The sequence below is a fragment of the Patagioenas fasciata genome, chromosome 6, assembly GCF_037038585.1.
Source record: "Patagioenas fasciata isolate bPatFas1 chromosome 6, bPatFas1.hap1, whole genome shotgun sequence".
NCBI classification, from domain to species: domain Eukaryota; kingdom Metazoa; phylum Chordata; class Aves; order Columbiformes; family Columbidae; genus Patagioenas; species Patagioenas fasciata.
The window spans coordinates 7,439,379-7,466,702 of NC_092525.1; the positions used below are offsets into that span (position 1 = coordinate 7,439,379).

Genomic DNA, 27,324 nt, shown 5'->3' on the forward strand with positions numbered 1-27,324 from the left:
GGCGCCACCGCGCATGCGCGGAACCGGGGCTGAACGTGCGCGTGTGTGCGGGGGTGACCTGCACCGGGGTGACCACCCGGGATCACCCACAGCAAACGAGTCACCCGGGACAACGCGGAACAGAGAATCCGCTCTAGAGAACCACCCCACCCAGAGAACCCTCCTCGGCGGAACCTCCCGGCGGCCCGTTCGAGCTCTCTAGTGCCCTATTTGCGTAGCCACGCCTCTGATTTGCATTTCTCCGCCCCATCCTCACCCCGCCTGTCGTTCCCATGCGCCCCGCCCCTCCTCTTATCTCTCGCAATCTGATTTGCAGGCTTCGAATCTCAATTTGCATTCTCCCCGCCTACTCACCTCCCTGCCCAAGCCCCGAGGAGATTTGCATATCCGGCACGACGCTCTGCTCTGTTCTGTTTCTATTCGACCCCATCTATTTCTATTATTTCTACTTCTATTAATTCTCGTTCTATTTCTTTTCCTGGTTTCTGTTTCTTTCCCTGCGAAGTACAAACCACACCTGATCTCACAGATGTCCAGTGTAACCTGCAGCTGCTTTTGGTAAATATGAGCAGAACCTTACAGCACACGGTTTTCCCAGCAACATGAAGCAGAGAGCGTATTCAAAAAAAAAAAAAAAAACACAACCACAAACACAAAGACGACACACAGCCTTGTAAGTCGGGTGATTAATTCTATTCAGTACGCTTTTACTTCAGTTAGATTACAAGAAAACTAAATTGGGCTCGCCCAGTGCCCTGTGAGTAGTAAAAACCATCACCACACAGTCAGTCACTCAGCAGAGAGCTCGCAGCAGCTCCCCGGCTGCCGCAGTTATGGAACGAAGCGTCTGGCTCGCACACAGAGCCCCCCAGCCCCTGCTCCCACCGCTGACCAGGTGCGGGTGCCGTTCTGCTCCCCGGGGGCAGCTCAGGCCTTTCCCTCAAGTGCACCCGCCAGAGACATTTCCGGGTAAGGATGAGTTTTTTAATCCTTTCTATAAACAGAATTTCTTTGCATTTTAAAAACCTTGTACATCACTGACATTGACACCTATGTCTCTTTTTACACATACGTATGTATTTAGGGAATATATTTGATTCATATATATCATCTATTTCCACTGTAATATATATCTACTTAGACATCTACACACTTGCGTATGCATTTACATGTATATATCTGCTTAAACTTATACAGAATATCTGTTTATGCTTATATATATATCACCACTTATTATCTAGAATATCCATTTATACTTACGCACCTGTTTAGCCTTCTCTTTGGACACAAATATCTTTCTAGACTTGCAGATGTTGGCATATTGTTACAATCATATTATTACATTTCTGTATATTTAGACAGAGCTATCGATTCACACTTGGCGTGTGGCACGATGAGCAGTGACACGTGGCCAGCTGCACGGCTCAAGCACGAGGGACACCCCGACCTGCCAGGGAAAAGCGCCACTGAGAGCCAGACAGAAACAAAGTACGTCAGAGCACGCTGTCAGATATTGGGGAAACACTCATAGCATCCAGTTGCCTCTCTTTTTCAGTTTTTAGAACAAATACCCATCTGCTTAAGTACACCTAATAAATTATATGCTGCACCTACTCAACAATTACTCTTAACTATGGAAGTCAACATGTAAATTAGACCATTTTATTTGCTTTAAGTTTCATTGATAGGAAAATCAGTGAGATAGAAGACATGGGTTTACTTAAAAATAAATAAATATCCCCATTCCTGCAGTGCAGCATAAGGCTACGAAAAAGGAGCGTGAGACTCACGAACACTTTTGGCTGCACTGCAGCACACAGGGGAACACGTTTCTGTGACCGTGACAGCTCGACTGTCGCAACCGGGAACCCAAAGCCCAGCGGTGCCACCAACCTTTGCCAGGCCTGCTGTGCTGGGCTCTGCGGAAGGAAATGGACTTTGGTTGGTTGTTTCAAAGAAAATGAACAGTCCTGTTGTTGATGAGGCCACTGCCCACTACATCACCTGGGAAGATCCACTCGGAGGGCAGGTTCATAAAATGCAGCTTCTTGGAATGAGGAATGCTGCCGTTTTGGAAGATTTCTTACCAACTGAAGTCAGAACTACACACTGTAGGTTAAGAGAAAAAAGTCACTATTGAAACAATAACTCATCCAAACCACACATGGACTCACCGCCACCAGTTACGAGGCTGAAAGTGCTTCTTGGGATCACCTGGCAAACACGCAGAACAAAACCGATTTGCCCAGGTGCCTGTATCTCTGTCAGCTTTTTGAGTACTATTCTAAGATATTTTAAAAACCTATTGAGTGAAAAAGAACAAAGCATTTGTCATTGAATCAGGTTGTTTCTTCTGGACATCTGAACTCTTACAAACACCTCCTTTCCTCTTTTAGTACAAAATCATTTCCATAGTATCATTCAATAGTAAGCCCACAGAAACAGAAGATTACGCTTTCAGGAAGAGAAAATAACCAGAGGGAGGTGAGCTCTGCACAGGTGTACCGTGCTCCAGAACAGACCTTATTTTTAGTACTCCTGGTAAAATATTTCGTATTAAAAATATAGAAGGAGAGTCGGTGCATTCTTAATGTTAACTTTAAAGTCCACTCTACAAGTACCTCAGGAAAAGTGCAGACACGCGTCCCAGCCGTACCTTGTACGGGCAGACCGCTCGGGATTCCTTCTGTCTGTCTGGTACTTCTGTAGCAGAAGACGGGGCAACCGCGGTGAAACGGTGGCAGCAGACATCCAGCTGAAAGAGGAAAAGCCCTTCAGAACAAAGCTGGAGAGGAACCTGACACTTCCTTTTTTCTTGTGAAGGCTACAGCTGAGTGCAGAAAAAAGTATTTTGCACCATCTTCAGTACAGCTGTTGATACGGCCACTGGAGCGTTTGCGTTTTTTGGATAACCAGGCCATTTTTGACTCATTGGCAGTCTGAGTTCCCTAGAACACATTTTCCCAGATACACACAGAACACAGACACAGACATCACCCAAGTATAGCCAAGATTTCCTTCCTCGCCCTGGATGCTGTCATTGAAGAGCCCAGCAGCCCATCCGTCCTCGTGAACCGCCCCACTGGAAAAAAAAAAAATTATCTTTTCCAGGCTGTTTCTTCAAAGGGTAAAGATATTTTAAATTGCAGTTATCTTTTCCAACAAAGTGATTTTGTGATTCCTTTGAAAAGGAGGGTAAGCTTGCCAGAGAAAGATAGCGACAGGGAGCAAGACAAGGTGACACAGAGAGAGGGGCAAAAGGGCCAGGGAGCAGGGCAAAGGGAAGAAGAGGCCAAAATGAGAGACAAGGAGCAGGAGACAGAGACGGTGGGAAAAATCCTAGAATGGGCAGTGGGAGAGACAGACAAAGGAGAAGTGGGCGCCGGGCTGCGGGACAGAGACAGGAAGGAGGAAACGCAGTGACAGGGAGCAGGGCAGAGCGACAGAGAAACAAAAACAAAGAGGGAAGAGGACAGAGAAACCAGGAGTAAGACAAGGAGAAGGGCAGAGAAACAGGAACCGGGGTGGGTAGGGAGCAGGACCAAGAGATGGGGCGAGGATGGAGATGGAGGAAGAAACCTGGGATGGCCAACAGGACAGGGAAGAATATGACTGTGGGTAGGGAGCAGGACACAGGGATACAGCGAGAAACAATGAGACAGGGAGCAGCATTAAAGGTCAGAAAGAATAAGAGATGAACAGGGAGGAGGAATGGAACGCTGAGATGCTGAACAAAAAACACCAGCAACAGTGAGCGAGACAAACAAATAGAGAGAGAAGGGCAAGGCAGGAAGAAGAGAGATAGGAAGGTGGGAGATAAGAGCTGCACGTACAGGTACTGAGAAGAAAAGAACAGCAGGGAACAGGCCAGAGAAACTGTGGGGAAAAAAAGAGACTGATGCAGATCAAGACAAAGATATGGAAAAGGGAAAAACAGCTATAGAAGATGGAGCAGGACACAAAAATAGAGAGAAAAGGAGAGGTATAGGGAAGCAAAATTTTAAAATAATAATAATAAACCAAAACCACCACCAAGGAGGGGCAGGGAGGCACTAGGACGTGCAAGTGGGGGACGAGGCCCCGAGGGCCAGGGACTCACAGCGGCTCTCGCTTTCGGTGGCTGCCAGGAGGCTTCTAACAGCTCACACGCTCCCGTCTCCTTCTCTCCTCCCTTCCTCTCCGGTAACTCGGGGCGCTCGGCCGTCCTCAGCCTAGGAGAACACGGTGGGGTGTCAGGGCTCCACGAGACGAGGCTTCGGGGACATGGAGCCTCGCTGGCTCGCTCGCCAGGCAGCCGTCCCGCTCCAGGATACGCGCACGGACCCTGCCGCGCACGTTGGCCCCCGGCCCGCCGCACGCCGCGCAGAGGGAGCCTTCGCCACCCGGAGAGAGGGGCTCGCTCTCTCGCCCGCCGCAGGAAGCGGACGTTGGGCCGACGGCCCCGCATTGCTTCCTCTTTACCTCTCCCCAACCTCTCTGGCTCCAGCAGCAGCAGCCCCCGCCCACGCACGGGACGTGCTCCCCGTCCCTTCTCCTGCCACGCTGCCAGACGAGCCTCGCCAGCCCGAGGCGGGCGCAGCCAACGGCATCCCCCGGGCTGGGAGCGAACGGCCACATCCTCAGCGCGGCCTCTGGGAGAGGGAGAGAAGAAGCAGCGGCCGTTAGCACCGTAGCTCACCCCTGCCCCAGCCTGCTCCTTCCGCAGGGGCCACCGGAGAGGTGCCGAGGGCCGGCTTGCCGCCTTCACGACGGGGCTTGGGAGCGGCCCAGGAACACGGGACGGGCTCGCAGGAGCTGCCGGAGCTGGGGGCGGCTGCACGGGGCGAGCGGGGCCGCGGGAGGAGGCTCAGCGGGAGCTCTGGCGAGCTGGGGACGCACCCGGTGTCTGCCCCCGGGCGGCTGTCGCCTCCTGCTCCTCTGCCGCACGCTGGGGACGGAGGACGGCGCCGCGTCTCCCACCCGGGCGCTGCTCCCCAGGTTCCATTCCCCGCCTGGGCTGGGGGGTCTGCTGAGCATCGGGCGTTCACAGCTCCCCCTCAGAAACACAGAAATTCCAAATTAGAGTTCAACCTCTGAAAAAAATAGAGCAGGAGAAAGCAGAGGAATTAGTCAGAAGAAGGGACAGGAGAGCAGCTGAGATAACGGAGGATTCGAGGGAAACGGGCCACCTCAACACACAAGGCATCCTCAAAAAACCAGAGCAACTGCAGCAACGCCAGACAGCATTAAGACAAACTGACACCGTTTAGGACACGCTCAGCATAAAAGCAAACACATCCACCGGTGCAGGAAAGCATCTCGCCCCTTCCCCACAGCACCGCCACAGGACACAGCCCTGTGAGGCCACGGGATGGGCTCGTACTGAAACGGAGAAATAAGCTTGACAGCAGAGTCAATTACACCGTTAAGCAGGCAATGTTTCTTTCATCTGCACTGGGGAGCTCTGGGGGTCGTCCTCTGTAAGTGCTCCCACGACTGGATGCTCTTGCATTGCTTATAGTCACACAGCTGCTACACATTAATTACAATTGTTTTAAATTTTAAACATACAATATATCTAGCCTAAGAAATAATTGATGAAGTTAGTTATAAATGTTTAGTTTCTCACTCACAACACATCTATTAGTTAAATATAAACTAAGCTCTCAGCTTCTAAACAATGTGTTATTCAATCTTCTGTCTCCCTCATCGTGCAGGCGGTCAGAAAGCATTTACCTCACGTGAACCGGTTAATGAAGGGTACATCTTCTATAACTTCATCGCAGTATACATTAACTTGGTAGCTTCTCTTGAATTCCCCCCTTTTCAATATACTTGCAAACTCTTTGGCAGTATAAATCTACGAAATATTATCATCTCGCGTTGTGGTACAGCACAATTATTTGTTACCCACTAGCGGTACCAAACAGAACACTGTAGCGTAATGTAAGTAAAAACGACTAGCATCAAAATCAGAGTCCTAAGATCAATGCTGACAGAACTGCGAAGCCGCAGCTCCTGCCGGTTCTGGCGTTGGTTTCTGGCACTTCTGACCGCTTCGGGTCAAACGGCGCCTCTTCCCCCGGCCGTGCGCTGCAGTACCCGAGTTTCGCCACAGGGCGGCAGCACTGAGACCGCCGCGGCAGCCCCGGGCAAGCGGTCGTGCCGCGTTTCGCGGGAACCCCGCAAAATAAACCCCAGAAAACAAACGCGACAAAACAAAAAAGCACACAGAGAGCCGCGGAACGAAAGCCGCGCGTACAGGACACAGAACCCGCCGGGCCTCGTCCCGAGCTCCCGCCGAAGCGGCGCCCGACCCGCCACGCCACCGAGCCTGCCACCGCGCCTTAGCTCTGGTTTGAAACGTCTCCCCCCGACTAACGGGGGCTGCGCCGCTCCCGGAGGGACTGCTGTCCCGGAGGGACACACGGCTCCAGACCGCAAGCCTTCGGCGCACCTGCCCTCGGGGTCACACACCTCCCACCGGCTTCGCCAACTCGGCCGTAAGGGCAGGGGGGAAACTGAACCGAACGCCTCCTCACCGCGCCGGCCCCTCCCGCTCCTCCCGTTCCAACGGCACGGTCACCCTCGCCGCGGCCGCACTCACCTGCCGCCTCTTTCGCCGCTCCGTTCCCCTCGCACTCTCCCACCGTCCCGCCGGGCTCCGCGGGCACCGACACCCGCCGCGCCCCGGAGACCTCCGCGGCGGGAGGCCCCCGGCTGTCGCCTCCTTCCCCTCTGCCTTTCTGCCGCCTCCGGGGACCTCACGAAGGGCTGCCCTGAGCCGCCTACCTCCAGGTCCCCGGGCGCCGGTTGCAGCAACCGCTCCGCAACCGCCCCGACCCCCGTTCCCGTTAATTCCCGGTACCCACCCCGAGACACCACGGACCCGCTCGCCAGGACCCGCGCTGATTGGCTGCTTTCCACCCCCCCACACTGTCCTCCTATTGGATGCTCCGTCCGGTGCCCAGGAGCCAGCAACGCCCGCCCCTCCGGCAAAATGATAGCCTGCCTAGGCACGTCAATCACCATTTTCTCCGCCTATCAGAGCTCGCAGTGAGGGCAGGCGCAGTAGGGAGAGAGCAGCACCCGCCCCTTTCCGCAACACGATTGGCTGCCGAAGACAAGTCAATCATCATTCTCTTGGCCCATCAGTACTCGCAGTTTGCGCATGCGCAGTACGGAGCGTCCGACACCCGCCCCTCCGGCAATCTGATTGGTGGACAGAATGGCAATTGACGTGCCTTGGTAGCCTATCAGCGATCCGCCCCCCCCCAGCCTTCCCGCGCCATCTGATTGGCCCGCTCTGCACCCTCACCCGTCTGCTCTCCGCCCTGCCGGGACCCCCACGCCCTTTGCCCGCGCGGCTTCCAGCAGCCGCGTTTGAAAGGAAACAACAAACCGCGCTCCTTTGCTTTACGCTGACAAGGGGGGCGGGTGGTCACCTACCCTTAAATTCATTGTGAACAGAGAGAGCCCTAAGGAGCTCCGGCCGGCAGGTTTCTCTCCCCTGTGCCCGGGACCGAGGAGACGCCGCCGCCTCCTGCTGCCGCCTCGCCCGTTCCTCTCGCAGCGGGGCCTCCCCGGGAGAGCCGGGCGCCTCTTTTTTTCCCGGCGGCTCGTCCGACCGCTGCCCCCCCCTTTCTGACGGGCACGACCTCGGTCGCAGCGGCAGCGCCCCCCTCTTACCCGCGGCACGGGCACCGGGCGCCGCTCCCCAGCTGCAGTTCCGGGCGGTGGCCACCAGACGGCAGCACCGAGCGCGGTCACGCAGCGCCCCCCGGGCCCCGCAGCGCGGGCGCTTTTTCTTGACCCGTGGGCAGCCTGAGCTCCCCGAACGCGCTTTCCCAGAGCCGCGCACATGGCAGACACACTGATAAAAGATAATAGCCCGACATTGCTAAAATGTGTTTTTTTCCTAAAGATGCCTTCTGTCCTAATAAAATACATTGCCTCTCCCTGTGCCCCGTGTCTTGTCTGCAGCAGTAACTCGGCTCGCCCGCAGCTGTGGCAGCTCTGCTGCTGCTACAGGGTCAGTTCCAGCCCTTACCCTCGGCTGAGCAGCAGCCGGGCAGGCGCTGCTGCTCTGGGCGCTGCGCATCCTTCAGGAACGGTTCTCAAACGATCCTGTGCAACGATGTCCAGAGCCAGGACCCCGCGGCGGGGGACAGGAGCACACGGCCGGGCCCGTCCCGGCTCGGGGCTGTTTCCGCAGTCGCTGTGAGCTGATCCGTGAGCTGGAACCAACCTCCCCATGCCCCGGCCCGGCCCTTTGTCCCCGGCTTTCCCAGGGCAGCGCAGCGGGCTGGGTCACACCAACTGTTCTCTGCTGGCACCACCCAGCCGGGTCACCTGTGTCTGCGGTTGTGGGGACACCCCACGGGCTCCCTGGAAACGGACATCACAGCACTGAGAGGGGGCGTTCAGGAGCCTCTGCGCTTTTGGGTTGGTTTGTTTGGGGTTTTTTCCTTTTGTTGTTTTGATCGTTAGCTTCTTGTTGTCGGTTGGTTTGTTTTTAAGCTGTTACTCTATATAGCTCATCCATGGTGCTTATAGAGCATGGGTAAATCTACCCTGCTTCCTCACAGGAGACAACCATCTCGCTTTACAACAGGTGATTGAATCTGCTATAGAAAAGTTCAACCACCTCCTGTACAGCAAAGGATAAAAGAAAGTATGGATTTTTGTTGCATCTAATCCACAATGCAAGTACCCATTAACAATACATTAGCAGTGGGTTCCTTCAAATATTCACAGTGAAGGTAGTTCCTGGCACGATTGTATTAGCGTTCTTACTATTTTACGGGAGAAACACAGGGCACAGCTGATTTTGCCCACGTGCAGCGCAGTGATCACACGGGTGCGGTGAACCGGGTGGGGGGCCCTAGAAAAGGAAAATCAGCCTCCGTGTGCAGGGCCAAAACAGAAATCCTTTTCAAACTGTGCCATTTTAAAAAGCTACCAGGGGTATAAAGCAGAAAAAAGAGCAGTGAATGTGTATAATGACACAATTAGATGGTTCTCCAGTTCCATGATGTGCTCTTTTACTAACAGTGTCTGCTGGAGTAGATACCCTGGACACGAACAAGCGGGTCCTGGTGCTGTGCCCATGGTGATTCATCCACTGTGGCCGTGGGTGTCAGGCCCTGATACAATAGACACAAAACCTTGGGAGGGAGGTGATCACAGTAGAACGCTTAGAGATAATGGGCTAGCAGACTTGGTTTAATCTTTATTTAAAAATACACATGGCTGCTGTCTTTTCTACAGTTTAGGTAGGACGGGCTCCAATACATGACAAAAATTAAAGGGGGAAAGCTTTATTTTTACAATGGTAAATACAGTCTAAATCGTAATTTGGGAAACAGATAAAGGGGTGTAGCAAATGAGGCACAGACGATCCTGTTTTATCTCAGAAGGCTTTGGCGTATTTACAGCTTTAGGCACAGCGTGTCCAATCCCGTATAAAATGCACTGTCCATACCAATTCAGCCTGTCCCCCGATATAAGGACATTAGGATGCACCCTGCATTCACCAAGGGACAATCCTGATCTAATGTTCTCTGTGTATTGTACACCAATATCTGTTCGTCAACAAACCTTTTACTGGTTTCAATTTCTTTCCCTGATTGTCCTTTTTCAAATACAATGCGTATGTAACATTTTGTATTGTGTAATATGCATTATATAATAGACAATATATGATTTAAAACATATCTCATTATATATTACATGTAGTGCATTACTATACTACACATCTCGGGTATACCCACCCAGACCTGTGCAGCATATTAATATTATTTACAGTGGCCACCATTAATTACAATATTCCCTGGTTGCTGTTCCCCAGGGAGTCAAACGATCCTTTTCCAATGTCACAAAACACAGCCCGGGGGGGGATTTCTTCCGAATCGCTCCTGTCCATTGTCCACTACCTATTTCACAATCACAATAACAGACAATTGGTGAACCATAAGTATTGGACTACAAAATCACCCAAGACACAAGTAACAACAACAACAAATCACTAAAGACACAAACAATCATACAATTGCTAAGGCACAAACAGCAAAATCACTAAAGGTACCTTTACCAAATTACTATTCCCTCGTTTTTCTCTTTTATTTATTGTTTTCTCATTTTCCTCTTTGGTTTTTTATTTCTTTTTAATTTACCCAATTTACCAAAACGCGCAGACCCAACGCGCTGGTGTCGCCCACGTCTCGCGCAGGCAGCCTGCAAACAAACCAGACTATGAAAGTGCCTTATCTCATTGATGGGGTTTTACCCACGTCCCGAGCTGGCCCGAGGATCCGTGATCCCTTCCGGGAATTCCCCGGTGCCGGCACAAGGTCCCAGAGATCCTGGGGTCCACGGGAGGTCAGGCAGATTATCCCATCCTCGTCGCCAGAAAACGATACCGAAAAGTCGGCAAACAGACTCTTTAACACTGTTTTGAAAGTGTTAAAAAGCAGGCACTTTTATTACGGCGCGCTGGGCACTCGGGGGATCGCTCCTCTAATCCAGCGTGCGTTCCGCTTTCCTCTGGTTTTACATATCCTGGAACTCCTGAAACAGCAAAACACGCCAACCACTGTTTACAGACATCCCGTGCTCTTTCACCAGTGCGTGCAGCCGCAACGAGAAATCTGGAATGAGCGTCTACAGAAACACATACGTATTTACCCAATTCAGAACAACGCGTTACATCAGCTGGCCGTACTTGTCAGTAATCCCTCCTGGATTAACACCCTCTTTGGATGGCACGGGTGCCGACTGTTGGCAATCAGGGCAGGACATAAGAACGCTCCTGGCCTGATCCGTTGTAATTTGAAATTGTCGTTTTAACGACTTTGCATTCTGGTGAAAGAGTTTATGTGATAATTTAGCTTGCTCCAAGGCTTTAGACACAGTAAGCGGCACAGCTCGTGCATCGGCCCTCCTATTGCCTTCCACAAGAGGTCCTGGAAGGGCAGCGCGAGAGCGGATGTGCGCTGCATAAAAACCATGACGTCTATGATTTATTAGGAACCATAGCATTCTCAATTCAGCCATCAAAAGAGGATCATCCTCTTCCTTAAGAAAAGAAGCTTCCAGGCGGATAAGTATGCCAGCTGCATAATGAGTCAGTTACAACATTCAAAGGCTCATTACAGAACACTCAAAAGCGATCCTAACAGCTGTCAGCTCAAGAACTTGTTTGACCCCTGGTCTCCTTTTTCTACTTTGTGTTTGCAACACTGGGTATCTGAGTTTAGCCATGTAATTACAACTTTACGTGAGCAACCAGAGGCATCGGTAAATTCAGTCTTGTCGTTGCTGACAGCAGCACTTGCCATACAACGGTAAATTACCAATTTCAGCCCACAGTTTATGTTGAGGGTAATAAACTGATATGTTCCCTGCGTATGTTGCCAATGCAATCTGGAAATTCACATCTTCAGTTAATTACCATTGCAAATTCTCCTTTGTTGTAGGAATAAATATACATTCAAAGTCTGTCCCATACATAGCATACAAACATTCTCTGCCTTTAATTATTGGGTTTGCATACATTTCTTTTATTATCCAAACTGTTTTCATTGGTGTGTGAGCTAGAAAAACCCATTCCACCTCTTAAAGAATCACTTAATGACTTGTCCCATTGAAACGGTACTGCAAACGGTTGGACGGTATTGGCTATGAGTGCCAGCCAAACTGGCAGCTGCAAATTGCGTCCCCATCCCTATTTTTGTTCAACAGCATCGAATACTTTCTATATGGCCTGCTAAGCTTTGTCATCCAATACCTGAGTAGACAATAAATTCAGGTCTCCTTTCAAAAGTGTAAAAAGTAGACACAGTTCCTCTGTGGCAATGCCCAAAATAGGTCGGAGCCAATTTATGGCTCCTAGCAATTTTGTAAGTCATTTAAGGTCATGATATTATGGAATTTAAGAGTTACTGGCTAAGGAATGATTTCTTGTTCTGGTATTTGCCACCCCAAATATTTCCATGGAGCAGTTTTCTGAATTTTTTCTTGTGCAATTTGTAATCTAGCCTTTTGTATAGCGTTACATAGGACTTGCATTACTTGTTGTAGTTCCTGCTCTTATAACATGACAAGCAAGATATCATCCATATAACGACAGATACAAGCTGAGGGGTACAGCTTCCTCACAGGTTGTACAGCTGCTGCAACTACTGTCTTGCAAATGGTTGGACTATTTCTCATCCCTTGTGGTGATACCACCCAATGCTATCTCTTCATAGGCTCCTCTTGATTAAGTGAAGGAACACAAAATGCAAATCTGGGGGCATCCTCAGGATGTAGCAAGGTGGCACAGGTGTCCATGCCATAATTTTGATTTCACCTTGATAATCAGAGTCAATTACTCCAGGTAAAACAAACAAACCCAATTTGGTAGTAGATGATCAACCTATTAACAAAGCATGCACACTAGGCACTAAAGGCCCCCACACTCCTCTGGGAATAAGCAATACCACAGCAGTAATTAATTATCATCACTGACGGGCTGGCAGCCAAGTCCAGCCCTGCACTTCCAGCTGTTCCAGGGAAGAGATCTCGGGTCATGAGTTTAGACTTGAATTTATTTGATGGGGGTGGGGGAAGTCCTGTCCCCCACCTCCTGGGAAGGGTTAATTGGCTCCCCCTTTACATTAACCCTTGAATGATGTTCACTCACACAGTGCTTGCCCTTTCCCCATTTTGGACGATCTCTAGGAGGTACAGCCTTCGAAGTCTGGTGTGCATACTTTGTGTAATCTTTCTTTACACGACCCAGTGTCCCACAACAAAAACAATTCGATTTCAGTTCTGTTCCCAATACTTGTAACTGTGCTGCTAAAGCAGCAGCTAGAGAGCTGGTATAATGTTCAGTTGCATTATGTTTTGACACACTCTCATATCTGCTATAGTACACCTTTCCCTATTCCCCAAATCCTGCAACACACGCTGACAATCAGCATTAGCATTCTCAAAAGCCAATTATTTTAGTAACAACTCATGCGCTGTGTCATTATCAATTTGTCTCTCCAAAGCAGTTTGCAAGCGGTCTAAAAACAGCGCATAAGGTTCCTGTGATCCTTGCAAGATTTTTGAAAAGGACGTATTGGCATCTCTCCCAACCTCCAGTAACTTCCGAACCACTTTCATTGCTAGTTTTGCTATTACACCACATATATATCTCTCTGGGTTACGCAACTTGATTATCTGGCAAAGCACGGGCACATTCCCCAGCTAAAGGACTGCAATCAATCCATCTCATCCGATATGCATTATCAACGGTCTCTATAGTACAGTTCTCCCAAAAATCAGATAACTACTAGTCAATATACTGTATGGTTAAGATCATTTTCAACAAAGAACGCCAGTCATGTGGAGTAAGTTCGTAAGAGGAGCTTAATGCTTCAAAAATGTATAACAAATGATAAAGTAACCCCATTTTCTTTAGCTAATGTTGGTAATTCCTTTACAACATCATATGGTAGCTGCTGAAAGCCTGGAGATTGCTGTTCACAACAGATCACTGGCCATGCCGTAACCACTTTCGAGTCTCCTGTTTTCAAAGCCTCTTCTCTACATTTATCCCACATGGTTTAATTAGTGTGCACTTTCGGTTGCAAAGTAACATCCGGGGGGAATAAATCAGGCTCTTACTCTGGGTCCGTCGGGCCAGGATCAAGGGGCTTGTCAGGCGACTCCCACAAACCATCATTTGCCAAAAGTGTTCACTGTAGGGTACATGCAGGGGCTTTGTTATCAGCCAATCCTTTATCCACTACTACATCTGTGGTCAGTGCATTTTTGCCTAATCTATCTACAGGATCCCCCTCCTTCCCTGGCAAGGGAGGAGCAGAAGGTTCACAATTAGTTGCAACCCGCGCAACTACTTCCTTCTGAGTCGCTATTAAAGCAGACATAATTTTTGCCCAAGTAGATAAATATTCACAAGCAGCTTTATCTCCAGTTGCTGCCTGTTCATATAATTCTCGTTCAACTTTCTGCCATGCCTCCAACTAAAATGTACCAGTTGTAGGAAAGTCCAGCACATGATCAGCAAGCCTTTCTTATAAAGTCATTAATCGGACTACTGGTACATTGTGATTTTGCTTTCTTAATAAAAGTTGAAGGACATCTAGGGTTTGTTTGGTTCAAGGGATAACTTCCCTCCTATGGTTCCAAATTGCTCATCTTTTCTTGCTGATGGGCGCACGCTGTGGTTTCTGTTTCCTGGCTCTGTTTCCCTGTCCTTGTTCAATTGGGCTTTGCCACCAGAACGGCTGCTGCCTTTACAGCCGCACTCAAAGTCCCTGTTCGGGTGCCATTTGTAGTGAATGTGGCACCGACTCTCTTTTAAGGTGAGACAAGAGACATTTGTTACAAACTCAGGTTTGCATTTATATTCGCTATGATGCTTGCTCAAGCATTTGCTGATTTGGTAAGTTCGTCATAACATAAGTGATATATTGTTACTGCCATAAAAGCATCGTTGTCTATACCACAAGCTACCCCCGTCATCCCCCTTGATGTATCATTCCTGTACCAATCCCTCTGTCCTCGATGTATCACGTAGCATACAGTACTTGCTTCTTGTGTTATTCCACTAATGATTGTTCTCACGCTGTCAACTCTCACAGTTTCTCATAGGCCCAATGTCAGAATACTGCCACAATCACCTTTCTCCTTCCTTGAGCTCTCCTGACCTGCGGTTCCACCACCGTTGTCTTCTTTCTTGATCCCTCTTGACTCACAGGTGCCCTCCAATCCTCTTTCTCGATCACTCTTCCTCACAGGTTCGCCTCCTTCCTTGCTTTTCCTTTGCACACGGCTCCACCTGAAGAGAAACACACAGAGGACTGAGCTACATCAGCCCCAGGGCACTACAGTCAGACGGGGGCTGAATCTAGGGGCTGACACCTCCCCACACCCCACAGCGTGCCCGCCTTGCCTTGGCCCCGGCCCCTCACACAGCCCTTCCCCTCAGCTCTGCCCCTCCGCTGCAGCACAGCTTCCGCACATGCCCTGCTCAGGCTGGACCCCAGTTTCATGGGTTAGAGATATCATAGCTCAGTACAAATCCCCACAGTCCTCACCTGCTGTTTGGTGCTTGCGGAGGGTCACACTCACTGTGCCCCAGGGCACTGGCCCTGCCCGGCCCTGCGGGAGTGTCTGGAGCTGCCGGCTGGTTCTCCAGCTTTAGGGTCACCCGCAGAAGCCCGCTCTCCTCAGCTCTGCACACCCATCCAGTTGCGCCGCCCAGGCAAAGTCAGCTTCACCCTCTGCTCTACACCTCACCTGCAAACAACCAACTCTTCAACTGACAACTGTCCAAAACCCACCGACAAACTCTCCACACCTCAGCCTTTCGTTTGCAACTGCTGCCTCTAGTGCATCTCACAGACAAGCCTTCAAAATCCCCTCATCCTGCAATAACACTCCAGCACTGATCACCTGTGGGAACAACTACCACAATACCAGGCAAACACCAACCAGTTCTGGCACGGAAATATCACTTTCTCCTCAAGATTCCACCCTACACCAACTGCTGACAAACACACGCTGTCCTCACCAAAGCCAAACGCTGCAACAACCAGCGACAACTCAAATTTGCGTGGGCGGTGCAAAATTGCAGGGGTGAGCTAACGCAGAGCTGGGCTTGAAAGCTGCGGAGTGTGCACCCTGTGGTATAACGTGGCGAGCTACTGCCATTCTGCCTTCTCCCTGGGAGAAGCGCGTGAGCAGAGGCTGCTTCAAGGCACGATGGGAACGGTTTGGTTCTCCGGGTCTCTCAGGGCGAGAGCGATAAATGTGATCTGTGTCATGGCGCAGGAACTTCCCGTACCCTTCCTCCATTCGGTCTCGGGTGCTGCAAGAGAGGGAGCGAGAGATTCAGGACAAGATTGACAACCTCGGCGTCCCCGTCCCAGCCACGGGTCACCCAAACCTGCAGACATCCCGGGAGGCCCCCTAAGATTTACACTCCCCTATGCCCCACCCTTGAAGCCTGGACATCGCCAGAACCATAGAGCAAGTATTTCTTGAGGAGGCACCCAAAGGGTCTGTGTTCTCTTTCAGGCAGGTGCTAGCGCAAGATTGCAAATCATCTCACAGCTACCAGGAAGGTAAAAAATAACGTCTTGAAATGGGAAAGGAACAGGTATTGTTCCTCTTCATCACCTCCCTCATTGCCACGTTATCAAGGTCTCCCGCAATGTTCCACAGGAAACTTGAAGCTTGGAATTCCTGGTATTCTGAACCTGGGCAAGAAAGGAAGAAAAGCATGAGACTGATCATAAAGAGGGTGGCTGCTCGTAACATGGAAAGAGCAGTAACAAGGTAAAAAGATATCACTTTTCCTTAGAGAGCTCTCAAAGCTGCCTGTTAAGGACAAGAAAAACAAACTTGTGACGGACCATTACTTAAAATCCAAGGCCCAGGAAGCGATCTAATGTACATTGAAACGCGGGCCACGAGACAGTGGAAGTGCCACGAGCTGAGACTGAAGGGACAGAGGATGAATTTCCAAAGAAGTTTAGGTTTCGATGTCAAAACGGAAAATTCTACGTCATTAAAATATAATGCAAAAGTCAGTGTAAAATCAAGTAAGGCAACGACTCCAAATGAACTCCCAGGCGCTTCAGTCACTCAGGAGATCAAAAATGCGGATCATTTCTCACCTGCCCACCTCCCAAACCCCAGCCTATGTCCCCTGCTTCCAGCTTACCTGAGCCCAGATTAAAGGAGGATTTCAGAGGCCATGCCAAGTTCTGCTGCTCCTCGTTCGGGTTGCCAGTCTTCCTCCTCGCTCTGGAATTGCAGGTCAACCGCCTTCCTGTTCTTCTTTGATTGACGCTGAGCTGCCGCGTTACCCGCTGCCGTCTGAGCGGATCTCGGGGAGCCTCTGGAACCGCCAGAGCGCTCCCCCCACCAACATTCTCTTGCCTTGTTTTCGGGGTTCCTCTTCACCAGCTGAGGCGCCCTCCCACCCCCCGCCGCCCTCTTACCTTTTTCTAGAGGTCTCTTGAGCCACCAGCAAGCTCCCCCGCACCTTCCCTCAGCGATCTTGGCCCGCCAGAGGCCTGCCCCTCGTCAGCCTCCTCCCCTTTTCCTGGGTGCTGCTTGAACCACTGGTGGGCTCCCCTCCACCATCCTCTCGTCCTTTGTAGGGGAGTCTCGTGACTCACCAGAGCGCTCTCCGCCGTTGCCTTGCTGGGGTTATTGACACCGCTTGACTTGCCAGAGCGCTCCCCCTCGCAGTTCTCTTGTTGGATTTCTTGGGACCTTTTGAACCATTGGAACAACGGGAATGCTCCCCCCCACTGTGACCTTGCCTTTCTTCAGTGCGATCTTGACGTGCTGGAGCACTTCCCCGCGCCGTCCTCTTGCCTTTTACTGGGGAGTCTCTTGAATATCCACAGCACTCCCCCCTGCCATCCTTTACCAGATTTTTTGACACTTCTTGACATCTCGGAGTGCTCTCACTCACCCTTGTCTTGCCTATTTTCAGGGCGCTCCTGTCCCGCTGGATGCTCCTCCCTGCTGTCCTATTGCCAGATTGAGAATTCTCGACCTGTCCCAGCGCTACCCCACCGTCCTTCTGCCTTCTACCTGGGAAGTCACTTGAAGAACTGGAGCGCTCCCCCCTGCTGTCCTCTTGCCTTTCTTCACTGAGATTTTGGCCTGCCAGAGCACTGCTCCCTGTTGTCCTCTTACTGGATTTCTTGGGACCTCTTGACCCACTGGGTTTCTCCTCCTGCTGTCCTTTTGCCTTTCTTTAGTACAATCTCAGCCTACTGGAGCGCTCCCCCTCGCCGTCCTGCTGCTGGATTTCTTGGAACCTCTTGACCCCTTAGGGCGTTCCCCCTGCCACCCTCTTGTGGTTTTTGGGGGAGTCTTGTGACCAACCAGGCCGTTTCCCCCCACCATCCTCTTCCCCTTTTCCTGGGTGCTTCTTGATCCACCAGAGTGCTCCCCTGCACCATTCTCTTGCCTTTTTTTGGGGGAATCTTGTGACTCACCGGAGCGTTTTCCACCATTGTCTTGCTGGATTTCTTGACACCGCTTGACCTGTTGGAGCGCTCCCCCTCACAGTTCTCTTGCTGGATATCTTGGGACCTCTTGAACCACTGGGGAGCTCCCACCTGCCACCTTCTTACCGCATTTATTGAGACTTCCTGATCTGCTGGATTGCTCTCCCCACCGGCCTTCCTCTTGCACTTTTTGGGGGAGTCTTCTTGACACGTCCGAGTGCTCTCCCTCACCCTTGTCTTGCCTCTAGTCAGGGCGCTCTTCTCCCGCTGGAACGCTCCTCCCCGCCATCCTATTGCCAGACTGAGAATTCTTGACCTGCCGCAGTCCTGCCCCGCCATGCTCCTGCCTTCTGCCTGGGAAGTCACTTGAAGAACTGGAGCGCTCTCCCCCGCTGTCCTCTTGCCTTTCCTCAGTGGGATTTTGGCCTGCTAAAGAGCTCCTCCCTGTCGTCCTCTTGCTGGATTTCTTGGGACTTCTTGACCCATTAGGGCGTTCCCCCTGCCACCCTCTTGTGGTTTTTGGGGGAGTCTTGTGACCAACCAGGCCGTTTCCCCCCACCATCCTCTTCCCCTTTTCCTGGGTGCTTCTTGATCCACCAGAGTGCTCCCCTGCACCATTCTTTTGCCTTTTTTGGGAGAGTCTTGTGACTCGCCGGAGAGTTCTCCACCATTGTCTTGCTGGATTTCTTGACATCGCTTGACCTGCCGGAGCGCTCCCCCTCGCAGTTCTCTTGCTGGATTTCTTGGGACGTCTTAAACAACTGAGGGGCTCACACCCACCATCCTCTAACTGCATTTATCGAGATTTCCTGATCTGCCGGAGCGCTCGCCCCTGCTGTCCTCTTGCTGGGTTTCTTGGGACCTCTTGACCCACACGAGCTCTCCTCCCCACCGTCTTCTTGCCGGACTTATCGAGACTTCTTGACCCGCCAGAGTGTTCCCCCTCATCATCCTCCTGCCTTTTTCTGGGAATTCTCTTCAACAACTGAAGAGCTCCCCCGCACTGTCCTCTTCCCTTTTTTCTGGGTGATTCGTGAATCACCGGTGAGCTTCTCCTTACCACCCTCTTGGGCTTTTTTCAGAGCAACCTTGACCCATCAGAGCACCCCCTCACCGTCCTCTTGCCAGATGTACTGAGGGTTCTTCATCTGCCACAGCGCTCCCCCACGCCGTCCTCTTGCTGGATTTCCTGGAACCTTGGGAACCACTGAGGGGCTCCCACCCACCATCCTTTTACCGCATTTATTGAGACGTCCTGATCTGCCAGAGCGCTCCCCCTCGCCGTCCTCTTGCTGGATTTCTTGGGACCTCTTGGACCACTGGGGGGGCTCCCACCCGCCATCCTCTTACCGCATTTATCGAGACTTCCTGATCTGCTGGAGCGCTCCCCTTCGCCGTCCTCTTGCTGGATTTCTTGGGTCCTCTTGACCCATTAGGGCGTTCCCCCTGCCACCCTCTTGTGTTTTCTGGGGGAGTCTTGTGACCAACCAGAGTGCTCCCCCCCACCATCTTCTTCCCCTTTTCCTGGGTGCTTCTTGATCCACCAGAGTGCTCCCCTGCACCATTCTCTTGCCTTTTTTTGGGGGAATCTTGTGACTCACCGGAGCGTTTTCCACCATTGTCTTGCTGGATTTCTTGACACCGCTTGACCTGTTGGAGCGCTCCCCCTCACAGTTCTCTTGCTGGATATCTTGGGACCTCTTGAACCACTGGGGAGCTCCCACCTGCCACCTTCTTACCGCATTTATTGAGACTTCCTGATCTGCTGGATTGCTCTCCCCACCGGCCTTCCTCTTGCACTTTTTGGGGGAGTCTTCTTGACACGTCCGAGTGCTCTCCCTCACCCTTGTCTTGCCTCTAGTCAGGGCGCTCTTCTCCCGCTGGAACGCTCCTCCCCGCCATCCTATTGCCAGACTGAGAATTCTTGACCTGCCGCAGTCCTGCCCCGCCATGCTCCTGCCTTCTGCCTGGGAAGTCACTTGAAGAACTGGAGCGCTCTCCCCCGCTGTCCTCTTGCCTTTCCTCAGTGGGATTTTGGCCTGCTAAAGAGCTCCTCCCTGTCGTCCTCTTGCTGGATTTCTTGGGACTTCTTGACCCATTAGGGCGTTCCCCCTGCCACCCTCTTGTGGTTTTTGGGGGAGTCTTGTGACCAACCAGGCCGTTTCCCCCCACCATCCTCTTCCCCTTTTCCTGGGTGCTTCTTGATCCACCAGAGTGCTCCCCTGCACCATTCTTTTGCCTTTTTTGGGAGAGTCTTGTGACTCGCCGGAGAGTTCTCCACCATTGTCTTGCTGGATTTCTTGACATCGCTTGACCTGCCGGAGCGCTCCCCCTCGCAGTTCTCTTGCTGGATTTCTTGGGACGTCTTAAACAACTGAGGGGCTCACACCCACCATCCTCTAACTGCATTTATCGAGATTTCCTGATCTGCCGGAGCGCTCGCCCCTGCTGTCCTCTTGCTGGGTTTCTTGGGACCTCTTGACCCACACGAGCTCTCCTCCCCACCGTCTTCTTGCCGGACTTATCGAGACTTCTTGACCCGCCAGAGTGTTCCCCCTCATCATCCTCCTGCCTTTTTCTGGGAATTCTCTTCAACAACTGAAGAGCTCCCCCGCACTGTCCTCTTCCCTTTTTTCTGGGTGATTCGTGAATCACCGGTGAGCTTCTCCTTACCACCCTCTTGGGCTTTTTTCAGAGCAACCTTGACCCATCAGAGCACCCCCTCACCGTCCTCTTGCCAGATGTACTGAGGGTTCTTCATCTGCCACAGCGCTCCCCCACGCCGTCCTCTTGCTGGATTTCCTGGAACCTTGGGAACCACTGAGGGGCTCCCACCCACCATCCTTTTACCGCATTTATTGAGACGTCCTGATCTGCCAGAGCGCTCCCCCTCGCCGTCCTCTTGCTGGATTTCTTGGGACCTCTTGGACCACTGGGGGGGCTCCCACCCGCCATCCTCTTACCGCATTTATCGAGACTTCCTGATCTGCTGGAGCGCTCCCCTTCGCCGTCCTCTTGCTGGATTTCTTGGGTCCTCTTGACCCATTAGGGCGTTCCCCCTGCCACCCTCTTGTGTTTTCTGGGGGAGTCTTGTGACCAACCAGAGTGCTCCCCCCCACCATCTTCTTCCCCTTTTCCTGGGTGCTTCTTGATCCACCAGAGTGCTCCCCTGCACCATTCTCTTGCCTTTTTTTGGGGGAATCTTGTGACTCACCGGAGCGTTTTCCACCATTGTCTTGCTGGATTTCTTGACACCGCTTGACCTGTTGGAGCGCTCCCCCTCACAGTTCTCTTGCTGGATATCTTGGGACCTCTTGAACCACTGGGGAGCTCCCACCTGCCACCTTCTTACCGCATTTATTGAGACTTCCTGATCTGCTGGATTGCTCTCCCCACCGGCCTTCCTCTTGCACTTTTTGGGGGAGTCTTCTTGACACGTCCGAGTGCTCTCCCTCACCCTTGTCTTGCCTCTAGTCAGGGCGCTCTTCTCCCGCTGGAACGCTCCTCCCCGCCATCCTATTGCCAGACTGAGAATTCTTGACCTGCCGCAGTCCTGCCCCGCCATGCTCCTGCCTTCTGCCTGGGAAGTCACTTGAAGAACTGGAGCGCTCTCCCCCGCTGTCCTCTTGCCTTTCCTCAGTGGGATTTTGGCCTGCTAAAGAGCTCCTCCCTGTCGTCCTCTTGCTGGATTTCTCGGTACCTCTTGACCCACTGGGTCTCTCCTCCTGCCGTCCTTTTGCCTTTCCTTAGTACATTCTTGGTCTGCTGGAGTGCTCCCCCCCACCATCCTCTTGCTGGATTTCTCGGGACCCCTTGTCCCATATAGGACATTCCCCCCCACCACCATCCTGTTGTGTTTTTTAGGAGAGTCTTGTGATCGACCAGAGCGCTCCCCCCTTGACATCCTCTTCCCCTTTTTCTGGGTGACTTTTGAACCACTGGTGAACTCTCCCCCATCATCCTCTTGCCACATATATTGAGACTTGTTGATCCGCCAGAGCGCTTCCCCCACTGTCCTCTTGCCAGATTTACTGATACCTCTTGTCCTGTCAGAGCGCTCCCTCTCGCAGTCCTCTTTGTTCAGTTTGTAGGGTAGGAGGGGGGATCTCTGATTACAGAAAGGTCCCTTTGTTCTAGGAGACATTCCCTTGCTCCATGCTTCAGGTTGCCCATCTTCCCTCTCATTTTCAATATGCACGTCCATCACCTTCCTCCTCTTCTTTCTTGATCCCTCGACTCCCGGATGAACTCAAATCCTCTTTCTTGATCACTCTTTCTCGTAAGTTCACAACCTTACTTTCCTTTCTTGCTTTCGCCTTTGTGAGCTGCTCCACCCAAACTGAAATGCCCTGAAGACAGAAATACACCCACCCCAAGCCCGTACAGTCACATAGGCGGTGAGTCCGGTCGCTGACGCATCCCCACATCCCACAGCAAGCCCACCTTGCCTTGGCCCCGGCCCCCCGCACAGGCCTTCCCACCAACCCAGCCCCTCCGTAGCAGCACAGTTTCCCAGCATGCACCCCACAAAGACTTTCTTTGCCAGTCACCCCTGGCACTTACAGCAACACACCACATCAGCATCAAGAGCCCTGGGAGTGGAGAGCTGGCCAGGCCCTCACCCCGGCAGGATCCTCTTCCCCCTCCTTTAGCTGATGGCAGACAGACAAGACACCTCCCAAGAGGTGTCCAGCCCTCTCTCTCAACCACTCATGAGTACAAAAGCCCAGCCTCTACTCACCCACCCCGCCTCCCAAAACCCCACCAGCAGCCCCTGGTCCCAGCTGAACAGCAGCCAGTGCTGAAGATCTGGCTCGTGTTGTCGGACACAACCTTCCCATGGATGTCTGGGCCCCTGAGCAGTTTCCAGGGGTGGGAGGGCGCAGTCCTGATTACAGGGAGGTCCCTGTCCCAAGGGGGACATTTTCTTCCTCCTCACTCCTGACTCGCAGTTCCATCACCTTCCTCCTCTTCTTTCTTGATCCCTCCTGACTCGCAGGTCTACCACCGTCATCTTCTTTCTTGATCCCTGTTGACTTGCAGATGCACTCCAATCCTCTTTCTTGATCGCTCTTCCTCGTAGGTTCACCACCTTCCTCTTCTTTCTTGCTTTCACCTTTGCGAGCTGCTCCACCCGAACAGAGATGCACAGAAAACAAAAATATACCCACCCCAGGCCCGTACAGTCACACGAGGGGGCGAGTCCGGTCGCTGACGCATCCCCACATCCCACCACAAGGCCACCTTGCCTTGGCCCCGGCCCCCCGCACAGGCCTTCCCACCAACCCAGCCCCTCCGTAGCAGCACAGTTTCCCAGCATGCACCCCACAAAGACTTTCTTTGCCAGTCACCCCTGGCACTTACAGCAACACACCACACCAGCATCAAGAGCCCTGGGAGTGGAGAGCTGGCCAGGCCCTCACCCCGGCAGGATCCTCTTCCCCCTCCTTTAGCTGATGGCAGACAGACACCTCCCAAGGGATGACCACCCTGCTCCCTTAACTGCTCCCAAGTCCAAGAGCCCAGCCCCTGCTCACCACCCCCACCTCCCAAAACACAGCCAACAGCCCCTGCTCCCATTTTACCACTTTACCCCCGAGCACGGTTTCTAGGGGTGGGAGGGGGACGCACTAATCACAGATCGTTCCCTGTGCTTAAGGATACATTCTCCTTCTCGCTGGCTCAGGCTGCCCATCTTCCTCCTCACTCTTGACTCGTAGCTCCATCACCTTTCTCCTCTTTTGTCCCCTCCTGACTCACAGGTCCACCACTGTCATCTTCTTTCTTGACTCTGCTTGACTCACAGGTGCGCTCCAATCCTCTTTCGTGATCGCTCTTCTGTGTCAGTACACGGAAGACCGGGCACATGAGAAACTGCAAGAGTCAACAGCATGAGAACAAGCATTAGTGGAAAAATACAAGAACAAAGGACTGTATGCTATGTGATACATCAAGGACAGAGGAGTTGATACAGGATTGATGCATCAAGGACAGAGGGACAGCTTGTGATAGACAAAAAAGGTGTTTATGGCAGTGACTTTGGTGGGAACACAAAACACATCACTCATGTAATGACTAACTTAGCTAATCAACAAATGCTTGAGCAAGTATCATAGCGAGTATAAACACAAGCCTGAATTTGTAATAAACATCTCTCATTGCACCTTAAAAGAGAGTTCGTACCGCATTCGCTACAAATGGCGCCCTGGAACAGGGACTTTCAGCGTGCCTATAAAGGCAGTAGCCGCTCTGGTAGCGAAGCCCAATCGAACCAGGAAACAGGACCGGGAACCAGGACAGTGCGCGCCCACCACCAACGAAAGGTGAGCGATTGGGAACCATGGGAGGGAAGTTATCCCTTAAGCAAAGACAAACCCTGGATGTCCTTCAACATGCGCTACAAACGCAAAATCAGGATGTATCGGGGTCTGATTGGTGAGTTTATTAGAATGGATTGCTAATCATGTGCTAGACTTTCCTACAACTGGTACATTTCAGTTGGAGACATGGCACAAAGATGAATGAGAATTATATGAACAGGTAACGACTGGAGATAAAGCTGCTTGCAAATATTCATCTACTTGGGGAAAAATTGTGACTACTAAGATACAGGATACAGGACTGATACATCAGGGACAGAGGGACAGCTTACTATAGAAAAAAATGCGTATATGGCAGTTACATCGCTCATGTAATGTCTAACTTAGCTAAAGAGCAAATGCTTGAGCAAGCATCATAGCGAGTATAAATGCAAACCTGAGTTTGTAATAAATGTCTCTCATGGCACCTTACCGTGAGTCCACGCCAGATTCGCTACACTCTTCCTCATAGGTTCACCACCTTCCTCTCCTTCCTTGCTTTTCCTTTGCACGCTGCTCCACCTGAAGAGAAACACACAGAGGACTGAGCTACACCAGCCCAAGGGCACTACAATCAGACAGGGGCTGAGTCCGGGGGCTGACACCTCCCCACACCCCACAACGAGCCCACCTTGCCTTGGCCCCGGCCCCTCGCACATGCCTTAGAGATATCATAGCTCAGTACAAATCCCCACAGTCCTCACCTGCTGTTTGGTGCTTGCGGAGGGTCACACTCCCTGTGCCCCAGGGCACTGGCCCTACACGGCCAAGCTCGGCAGCGGGACTGTCTGGAGCTGCCGCTGGCTGGTTCTCCAGCTTTAGGGTCACCCGCAGAAGCCCGCTCTCCTCAGCTCTGCACACCCATCCAGTTGCGCCGCCCAGGCAAAGTCAGCTTCACCCTCTGCTCTACACCTCACCTGCAAACAACCAACTCTTCAACTGACAACTGTCCAAAACCCACCGACAAACTCTCCACACCTCAGCCTTTCGTTTGCAACTGCTGCCTCTAGTGCATCTCACAGACAAGCCTTCAAAATCCCCTCATCCTGCAATAACACTCCAGCACTGATCACCTGTGGGAACAACTACCACAATACCATGCAAACACCAACCAGTTCTGGCACGGAAATATCACTTTCTCCTCAAGATTCCACCCTACACCAACTGCTGACAAACACACGCTGTCCTCACCAAAGCCAAACGCTGCAACAACCAGCGACAACTCAAATTTGCGTGGGCGGTGCAAAATTGCAGGGGTGAGCTAACGCAGAGCTGGGCTTGAAAGCTGCAGAGTGTGCACCCTGTGGTATAACGTGGCGAGCTACTGCCATTCTGCCTTCTCCCTGGGAGAAGCGCGTGAGCAGAGGCTGCTTCAAGGCACGATGGGAACGGTTTGGTTCTCCGGGTCTCTCAGGGCGAGAGCGATAAATGTGATCTGTGTCGTGGCGCAGGAACTTCCCGTACACTTGCTCCTCCATTCGGTCTCGGGTGCTGCAAGAGAGGGAGCGAGAGATTCAGGGCAAGATTGACAACCTCGGCGTCCCCGTCCCAGCCACGGGTCACCCAAACCTGCAGACATCCCGGGAGGCCCCCTAAGATTTACACTCCCCTATGCCCCACCCTTGAAGCCTGGACATCGCCAGAACCATAGAGCAAGTATTTCTTGAGGAGGCACCCAAAGGGTCCGTGTTCTCTTTCAGGCAGATGCTAGCGCAAGATTGCAAATCATCTCACAGCTACCAGGAAGGTAAAAAATAATGTCTTGAAATGGGAAAGGAACAGGTATTGTTCCTCTTCATCACCTCCCTCATTGCCACGTTATCAAGGTCTCCCGCAATGTTCCACAGGAAACTTGAAGCTTGGAATTCCCGGTCTTCTGAACCTGGGCAAGAAAGGAAGAAAAGCATGAGACTGATCATAAAGAGGGTGGCTGCTCGTAACATGGAAAGAGCAGTAACAAGGTAAAAAGATATCACTTTTCCTTAGAGAGCTCTCAAAGCTGCCCGTTAAGGACAAGAAAAACAAACTTGTGACGGACCATTACTTAAAATCCAAGGCCCAGGAAGCGATCTAATGTACATTGAAACGCGGGCCACGAGACAGTGGAAGTGCCACGAGCTGAGACTGAAGGGACAGAGGATGAATTTCCAAAGAAGTTTAGGTTTCGATGTCAAAACGGAAAATTCTACGTCATTAAAATATAATGCAAAAGTCAGTGTAAAATCAAGTAAGCCAACGACTCCAAATGAACTCCCAGGCGCTTCAGGCACTCAGGAGATCAAAAATGCGGATCATTTCTCACCTGCCCACCTCCCAAACCCCAGCCTATGTCCCCTGCTTCCAGCTTACCTGAGCCCAGATTAAAGGAGGATTTCAGAGGCCATGCCAAGTTCTGCTGCTCCTCGTTCGGGTTGCCAGTCTTCCTCCTCGCTCTGGAATTGCAGGTCAACCGCCTTCCTGTTCTTCTTTGATTGACGCTGAGCTGCCGCGTTACCCGCTGCCGTCTGAGCGGATCTCGGGGAGCCTCTGGAACCGCCAGAGCGCTCCCCCCACCAACATTCTCTTGCCTTGTTTTCGGGGTTCCTCTTCACCAGCTGAGGCGCCCTCCCACCCCCCGCCGCCCTCTTACCTTTTTCTAGAGGTCTCTTGAGCCACCAGCAAGCTCCCCCGCACCTTCCCTCAGCGATCTTGGCCCGCCAGAGGCCTGCCCCTCGTCAGCCTCCTCCCCTTTTCCTGGGTGCTGCTTGAACCACTGGTGGGCTCCCCTCCACCATCCTCTCGTCCTTTGTAGGGGAGTCTCGTGACTCACCAGAGCGCTCTCCGCCGTTGCCTTGCTGGGGTTATTGACACCGCTTGACTTGCCAGAGCGCTCCCCCTCGCAGTTCTCTTGTTGGATTTCTTGGGACCTTTTGAACCATTGGAACAACGGGAATGCTCCCCCCCACTGTGACCTT

At 52.0% G+C, this 27,324-nt stretch overlaps 3 long non-coding RNA genes across 6 annotated transcripts; all 3 read right to left on the bottom strand.

Annotated features, from left to right (window-relative positions):
- Window positions 1-962: 962 nt before the first annotated feature.
- Window positions 963-6,856, bottom strand: LOC139828199 (uncharacterized). Of its 4 annotated transcripts, XR_011739568.1 has the most exons (5): window positions 4,679-4,778; window positions 4,100-4,211; window positions 2,998-3,082; window positions 2,657-2,755; window positions 963-2,109 (listed from the first exon to the last, which is right to left on the bottom strand). It is a non-coding gene; the product is annotated as an uncharacterized lncRNA (long non-coding RNA). The 4 variants fall into 4 exon arrangements; XR_011739567.1 differs by lacking the exons at window positions 963-2,109; window positions 4,679-4,778 and adding an exon at window positions 6,587-6,856 and having other exon boundaries at window positions 2,116-2,755; XR_011739566.1 differs by lacking the exons at window positions 2,998-3,082; window positions 4,100-4,211; window positions 4,679-4,778 and having other exon boundaries at window positions 963-1,919; window positions 2,005-2,109; window positions 2,657-2,990.
- Window positions 6,857-9,191: 2,335 nt separating this feature from the next.
- On the bottom strand, window positions 9,192-14,799 carry LOC139828253 (uncharacterized). The gene is made up of 2 exons (XR_011739648.1): window positions 14,658-14,799; window positions 9,192-10,548 (listed from the first exon to the last, which is right to left on the bottom strand). It is a non-coding gene; the product is annotated as an uncharacterized lncRNA (long non-coding RNA).
- A 10,010-nt stretch (window positions 14,800-24,809) lies between these two features.
- Window positions 24,810-26,948, bottom strand: LOC139828200 (uncharacterized). Its single transcript, XR_011739569.1, has 3 exons — window positions 26,173-26,948; window positions 25,075-25,861; window positions 24,810-24,892 (listed from the first exon to the last, which is right to left on the bottom strand). It is a non-coding gene; the product is annotated as an uncharacterized lncRNA (long non-coding RNA).
- Window positions 26,949-27,324: the final 376 nt, after the last annotated feature.